Source organism: Ambystoma mexicanum, chromosome 5q (assembly GCF_040938575.1).
Source record: "Ambystoma mexicanum isolate Mex_15411 chromosome 5q, UKY_AmexF1_1, whole genome shotgun sequence".
NCBI lineage: Eukaryota > Metazoa > Chordata > Amphibia > Caudata > Ambystomatidae > Ambystoma > Ambystoma mexicanum.
The window spans coordinates 735,858,614-735,866,473 of record NC_090933.1 but is presented as its reverse complement, the minus strand read 5'-3'; the positions used below and the strand labels follow the sequence as shown (position 1 = coordinate 735,866,473).

Below are 7,860 nucleotides of genomic sequence, written 5' to 3'. Positions count from 1 at the left end.
ATAAAATAATCCAAACCAAAGCACTGCACTGATTTGTGGTATACCGTGATTGGTGTGCACATATTTCTAATCACTGACATCAGTACAACACAACTTGTACAACCAATCCAGTGCCCTTTGGCTGCACCTTTTTGGCTCATGATGTAGTATGAGATTGGGAAGTAAATATTCGCATGTGTTTTCCATGTCTGTGACTCAGACAGATATCAAACACGCAGTGATTCTGGTACATTACCATGAACTCAGTGAATTGGCTCTGCAGTGTCCTGAGGATATTTCAGAATCCATGCTGCTGAAATCTCATATTTTGAAAAGTGTTGTTCAAGAAAGAGGGTACAGAGGAAGATTACGTAGTAATTCGGTACAGACATCCCTCTGTCTCCCACCCACCTTCTGTATGATTAATGTGGCTAAAAACCCCAAACAGGCCTACACATCAACAGTGTGATATTTCCTGCCCACACATAGACAACTTTATGTATCAGGGTTAAGCAATGAGACCACAAACATACACAACCTCCGGTGTAGAGCTGGAATCCCAGAGTTCATGGAATTCTATGAGTCGCCCTGTAAGGGAGCGTGATTTGAGCAGCAACTGAACTATTAAGCCACTGAAGAGACTCTGTTTGACCCCGGACAAACATCCAGCTTCCAACCACCTCATCTCATGGAGGGGCTATGATAAAATGAGGGATGCCCACCACCTCCTACTGCTGCCCCCGTCGGAAAGACAGATGTACCCTCTCGCCATATAAGGACCATATGTACACACAGAAAGCAGAGCAGGATTTCTATATTTATTTCATTTGATATACTGCATTTAATATGCATTTATGTATGGTGATTTGCAGACTGACCATTAATAAACGCTCAGCTTCAAAGAACCTGATGTAGCTCAAACCTTGACACAAGACGATCATGGAGCACTGTACAGTGCTAGAAAAAATACAATATATAGCAAGCAATCCAAAGCAAACACATTAATGATGTTATGCTATTCACGTAAAAGCCATAAAACCATTAAAAGAATAATAAAAAGGATAATTGAACTAAAATGGAGAAGAAGCTTGTATACCAGACTAATGCCTCCCTTTAAAACCTTTAGCGTCACAATGTCTATGCGCTAGGGCCATCGTTTTTGCAAAGATTTGCTATTTTGTGATATACACATGTTTACCGCAATGGCCTTGTACTGCACTCAGACAAAAAATAATGTTTTTTGTTTGGTGCATATTTAGTATTTTAACATCCACTTCCATATTTATGTCTATGATGAAGGTATAAAAGAAAATATAAAGGGTTTTCAATTGTATTGACCTGATCACGCACCAGAGGTCCTTAAGGGTAGGTAGTCTGGAAAGTGATTTCTTGAAAGCCCTGAATCTGGAAATAAGGACTATGGGGTGTACATGTGCTAATGAAATAATAAAGATAACTAGTACATTATAGTACATTATAATGCCGGGCCCGTAGGTAAACCAGCAAAGCATTATTTGTTCTAATCACGCCGACTCAGAGAAAACTGTTGACGGGCTGCAGGACTTTCTCTTCCGTGTTGGTGTCCAGCAGAAGAACGTGTAGAACTGTGTTCTTTTGGAACAAGTATCCAAACAAGGCTGCAGTTCTGTACTTGACAAGATGTAGGGCAACAATGGGAACTATGTGCTTCACATTGTGTGGAGTCAGTGGGTCAGTAGGGGCAAAGGAAGTGCCAGTGCTGAGGAGTAGGGCAAGAATCTCATCCAAGTTGTTGGGGGGAAAAGGAAGAAATACTGCTGGGAGAGGAGGGTGGGAGTGGTGTATAAAAGTGAGCAGGAGGAGGGTATAGAAGCTAAGTAGCGAGGGTATTGTGAATGGCAGAATTTTTAGAAGCAAAGCAGAGAGCAAGATCATTTGCAAAAAGAGTACAGGAGATAGAGGTGGGTTTATGAGTTGAGAGATTTTTGGAGGCGCCTAGTTTGTGAGGATTGAGATGAAATGAAAATGAGATAAAAGTTACATTTGGCAGAGTTAAGAGTAGAGGAGTAGTTTTGAAGAGCAGTGAGATAGATTTGGAGATCAGGAGAGGTGTAATCCAGGGCCTCATTCCCTGGTTTATAGAGAAACATAGCAAAATCAAGCAGGTTTATTTTCTGAAAACTCTGCGAAGTCTATCTGCTGACAGGTTGGCCAGAATTTTTCCTGGAATATGTTTTTATGACATTTTCCAAACAATAACATTTTTCTTCTGCCTCCTTCACATACATATATGGAAGTACAAAAAAGATGCGGAAACACCTACCCGTACCTAGTAGAGTCCTACTATGAAGACCAAAATAAATGACAAAAAAATAGAGGAAGAAATACTAACCGACAGAGGAACAAATTTGTCACTTTTTCCAACACCTCTAATACGACGAGTAGTGACTCTGATAGTACAAAGTCTGCAGGGAATAACAACCCCATAATCAGCCCCATTTTCAGAGGGGCTGAGGGAGGCAGCCACACAACTGGCACCAGGGGCCACCCAGAATGCAACCACGCAACTGGAGAGGCCCCCCAGTAACATGGTAATTCCAGTCTTAAATATGTCGAATCATCTTCTAACTGACTCTGAAACTCAAGTCCTCAAAAAGGGTCTAAGTTTTGTGCCCGCCACTAAAGCAAAAGACTTCGAGACACAAGTTGAGTTACACATTGTTTTTTGAGTTATTCGACTCCAATATTTCTTTACAGATTCACCAATATCAAATAAGAAACAAAGTGTCACAGGTTTAAAACCACCCTCAACCTTCACTCCCTTGAATAATATGGTATCTCCGGCCATAGTAGCTTTTGAAAATAAAATCATTGACAAGAGTAAAAAATTGATATAATCAAATAATCGTCACAAAGTCAATATGAACCGAAAAGAAAGGAAGGCCTTGACATCATTACAGCAAAATCAGGCTTTCCACATTAAACAAGCCGATAAAGGGGGAGGCATTGTCCTTTGGGACAGAATACTTTATGATAAGGAAATTTGAATACATCTCCAGAATCCTAATTTCTATCGAATGCTGGATAGAGACCCTGCACCATGTCTCAAAGAGGAGATTAAGAGCCTGATGCACCATGCTCTATCTTAAGGATGGATTGAAGCAGATGAGCATAGTTTCTTGGTAAAAAGCAATCCTACCATACCTGCTTTTTACTTGTTACCCAAAGTGCATAAAAACACAGTTTCCCCTCCTGGCAGACCTATTGTGTCTGTGATAAACTCAGTTTTAGAGCCCCTCTTGGTATACTCAGACTGGTTTCGGAGACCTTTTGTTAGAACCATGAAGTCTTTTGTTAAAGACACAACGAGTATGGTAAATATCATCAATGAGCTCCTGTTTCAAAACAACTCGATCCTCGTCACATTAGATGTAACAGCCTATATAGGAGTATACCCCAAGGTGAGTGTTTGAGAATTATGGAATAATTTTTAAATAAACAAACATCTACTCTCAAGCAAGTTCCCACAGCTTTTATCCTTGAGTGTATTCGTTTAGCACTCACAGAAAACTTCTTTTTGTGTGACAGAGTTTTTTCCCGTCAAATCCATGGGACGAGTATGGGTGCAACTTTTTCCCCCGATTTAGCAAACTTGTACATGGATTATTACGAAAGCATGTCTATATACCATACCAACAATCCATTTAAAGAACATATAGGACAGTGGTATCGGTACATAGATGATGTCTTTATGGGGTGGAAAGGTGATGTTACCACTCTGCAGGATTTTCTACTGTGGCTCAACAACCAGAATGTGTACATAGAATTTACCATGGCGTGGGACACTTCTTCGATTCCTTTCCTTGATCTACTAATTCGGAAATCTGATTCGTAAACCCACCGATAAAAACACCCTTCTCAAATTTAACAGTTTCCATCTGTTGGCCCTGTGGGAAAACCTCCCAATAGGACAATTTTTGCGTATTAGGAGAAATTATTCGGATATTTCAGATTATGTGAAAGAAGGTAAAGATCTGAAAGCAGGGCTTAAAATAAGAGGCTATCCTAAAAAAAATAGTGCATGCTGCTTTTAAGCGAGCTAGACACTCGAATAGAGATAGATGTTACACCCGGAACCCAAGGTGCAACAGGATAAAATGACATGTGTGACAACGTTCAGCCCCATTAGCAATAAACCAGGAAGAACTATAAAAAAGAACTGGCATATCTTACAAACCCCTGACTTTGAACCTATTACACCACTTTTCGCTTTTAAGAGACAAGAGAATGTCAGAGATTTGGTAGTCCACACTTATCCAAAAAAAAGAGGTGAGACCCAACCAAACTAGTCTGTGGCACCTTCCGCCGGTTATTGGCCACTTTAAGTGTGGTAGATGTGTAGCTTGCCCACTTACAAGTAATCTAAAATTAATTGACCTTAATGGAAAGGATTGAGTATTCCGCACTTTTTCTAACTGCGGATCATCATGGGTAATTTATGGAATAAAGTGCCCATGTAATTTGACCTATATAGGAAAAACCAAAAGATGCATAAAACAACGCATTTGTGAACATAAATCTTGTTTGATGAATAAAATAGCCAATAAACCCTTTGTTGCACTTTATGAATTGAAAAAACTTAAGTACACTGACATCTTTTGGTTTGTACTACAAACCATCCCTGCAACTGAAAGAGGTGGAAACAGAGAAATGCTTCTGAGTTTAAGTGACAACAGTGGATTTATTCCCTTAATACAGCCACCACGGGTCTGAACACAGCCGTGGAATGGAATTCCCTTATCACTCTGTCATGAGGTGGGGCACCATTCTGCCACACGTCTTATAAACGAGGTTTAACAATATCCTGAAGATAATGGAGTTTTCTCCTTTTCTCACTTTCCATGTTTTTTGATTTGATGAGCAAATAAAAGGTCGTTTCACAGTAATTTATGATACGACAAAGAACGTCCTTCAGGTTCTATATAAGAAATAAAAATAGTGAGGACAACCTTTTGATACCATTGGTAACATAAAACTAAAAGTAACAATCCCGTAGTGCACCACTTCAGACATTAATTGTTTATACTCTGATGCGGTTCATGAGAGTAAAAATCGCTGCCCCTTTAACCAGTGGAAAGCTTCATCATGTGACTGATCACATGACAGCTGCGATAAGGATAAAAAAGTCCAGCCGGCACTCGATCGCTAGAATGCGATCGATCGGATGCTGTTTTGGTGGTGCTGCTGACGAGATTGCGAACAGAAGGTAAGCCGCTTCTGCGTTGCGAGGGAGTTGCCAGCTCCCTTTCTTTTGTGACGAGCAAGATGCGCTTTGTGGAGCTTTGGCCCGTTATTAGACATATGCACATTTTAAAGACATGCCCTTGGTTGGGAGGGAAAGTGGGGTTAAGTAGCGGTTCCCTCAAATGAATGTGCCCATTGGGGGGCCCTTTCGAACAGCTGATGCACTTTATTAGAAGCAGAATACATTAAGGCTCTGTGTCCTTAAAACTTTGCAGGCAATCACTTAGAGGCTGACCATGAGATGTGAACATTGTGGTGTTCTGAAGGGCGAGTGAGTGCACCATCGTGTTTTCACAAAAAACTGCTGGGGAATAATTTCCCTAACATCAAGCAGACTCAAGTGAGTGATTTACTGCGAATGACCATGCTAACAAAAATGTTTTTATAAAAAAGATGCTTGTGAAAAAGTTGAGTTTCGATAACTACGATAGGTGGCATAATATCGAGATTAAGCATAGTTATACCAAGCATTAATGCTGATAATAATAATTTTATAATTTTGTGTCACGTTAATTAATAAAACAAGCGAGAGTAAGTGGCTATTCTAAAAGTAACCAAGAATTCTGTTTAAAATAAGTGATATGTTGCTTATTGAGTCAGAAAATGAAATAAGGAGATGTATTCCTTATCAAATACAGGTTCCTAATACAGGTTGGTTTCTGTGAACAAACAAAGGGTTAACCTGCGACTACCCGGCGATAAATAAATAAGAAAACAAGAAAATATGACCTGTTACGGCTAATTTTGAGCCGGTCCTTGAGCTCATGTCCATCCAGGATGTAAGTTAAGGCTTGGTGATATATATATATATTGACTGTTGTGCCCTAGTTATGGCATTTTTCTTTTTTTGATAAAATATATGTAATAAGCTTGTGACTATTAGTATAATTATAATGTATGTTATATAATATGTATATTTCTGGAACGAGAGAACCATTGTCGCTTATAACTTTGTATGTTTATTTTTAGATTGTCCTAAACCTGTTGAGGTATATGAAAGAGGTTTTCCCATCTGATCTAAAAGAAATTGTCTGTCCTGAAGAAGGCAGCGAAAAATCATTGGGTTTAGAGACACTAGAGTTAGTGCCTTAATCTCCAGAAGGGCCGAAGCATGTCGACACTTGAGAACAGACTCACTAATTATTGAAGTCTTGTATCTTAACACTGCTTAAGTGAATTAAGTCAGTTTTTCATTAATTTAACTAACCCCTTACAGCTGCTACTGTTTTTAGGAATGGATTCAGTAGATCATGCAGTGCTGATTTGTTACATACATTTGTATGTCCTACTTTCTCTCTTTTAAATTTTTTCTAAATTTATCTTAAAAATAAATGTATATGGACTCATTTATCAATGATGATCTTTAGTGTTCTTTTGAGTATGTATAAGCGATATGATTCTTTTGTCGTTCAATAGCATGTGGTAGCTGCCAATTATGGCAGTTTCAAAATGAATTTTTGCTAATTTGTGATTGTTTTACCAAGTTGGAAGGTATTAACTAACAACTAAGAAGATATTGTATATCACCAAGCCTAGCCTGCTTTGATAATGAGTGGGGTAGTCTGTAGTCTCATTTTTGTACAATATATCTAGCTTTGCTCTCCCGTTCCGAGACACTCACCCCCCGTAAACAAAAATTGAGGGTAGATAACCTTTCTAGAGGTAACTCCTTCACATACAGACCTGCAAATAGAGAAGTTGGTCCAGTCACATATTTACATGCAGCTTTTTAGTCTTGAAATAACATATATTTTTCATTTTACAATATGTTTTAGGACCCAGCAGGAAGCAGTGGCTTAAATCTGTGAATGTGACATACATATATTTGTGGACACCCCACGTTCTAAATTCCACCGAAAGTTTGAGCCATTTGCAATTATTCATGCCCCCTTGGTTCTCTCAAAACCCACCTATAGTGCAATGTTATTTAGTCTCTGGCCAGTACAGTCCAATGGGTTTAAAAAAGGCCACACTCACTGCAGTGGTCTGGGATTCCCCCAAAGGGCATTGGGAATAGTTCTGCTTGTCTTTCTAACCCTCTGTTAACCTGAAATGGACATAGAACAAATACTACATCTATAGAAGATCTTGGGTTTAATGTTGGGATATTTTCAGGGAAAAGAAAATATAAAGCCTTCATTGGGTCAAACATACTGGTCTCTTACAGATGTGCATAGGTGTACTGTGTGGAGTCAGGAATAAAACTCAGACACAAGTTAGCCTTGTTTTTGGTTAAAGACTTTTATTGGAAATGTTAAGGGTTTGGAAAACGCCTCTCTGGCCCAGATCTACGAGGAATTCCCCACCTAAACAAGAACTAAGTATCTGTCGGTGTCAGGATGTCAAAATGAAAACTGGGTTTGTGTCCAAAAGTTCTATTCTGACCCTCATACTGTAAACTAAACTATAATGTGAAAAGGGAAATCTCTTTAACCATTGGTGCTTTTCGAAAAAAAGAGTTTATAAAGGAGGAATAAATATTTCCAACACAAAAAGTTCTCCAAGAACAAATAGTCTTTCTTCCAGAGGGTGGATGCCTTCCCCTGGATTTCTCTGCAACAAAGAAAAGTTCTCAAAAGATAAATTGTCCTTGTTCCA

General features: G+C 39.0%; 1 long non-coding RNA gene across 1 annotated transcript in view; it reads left to right on the top strand.

Annotated features, from left to right (window-relative positions):
- Positions 1–5,902: 5,902 nt before the first annotated feature.
- Positions 5,903–7,860, top strand: part of LOC138497631 (uncharacterized) — a 124,383-nt gene continuing 122,425 nt past the window's right edge. Inside the window, exon 1 of the long non-coding RNA XR_011278621.1 lies at positions 5,903–6,041. This is a non-coding gene — a long non-coding RNA (uncharacterized lncRNA). The remainder of the gene's footprint in view (positions 6,042–7,860) is intronic.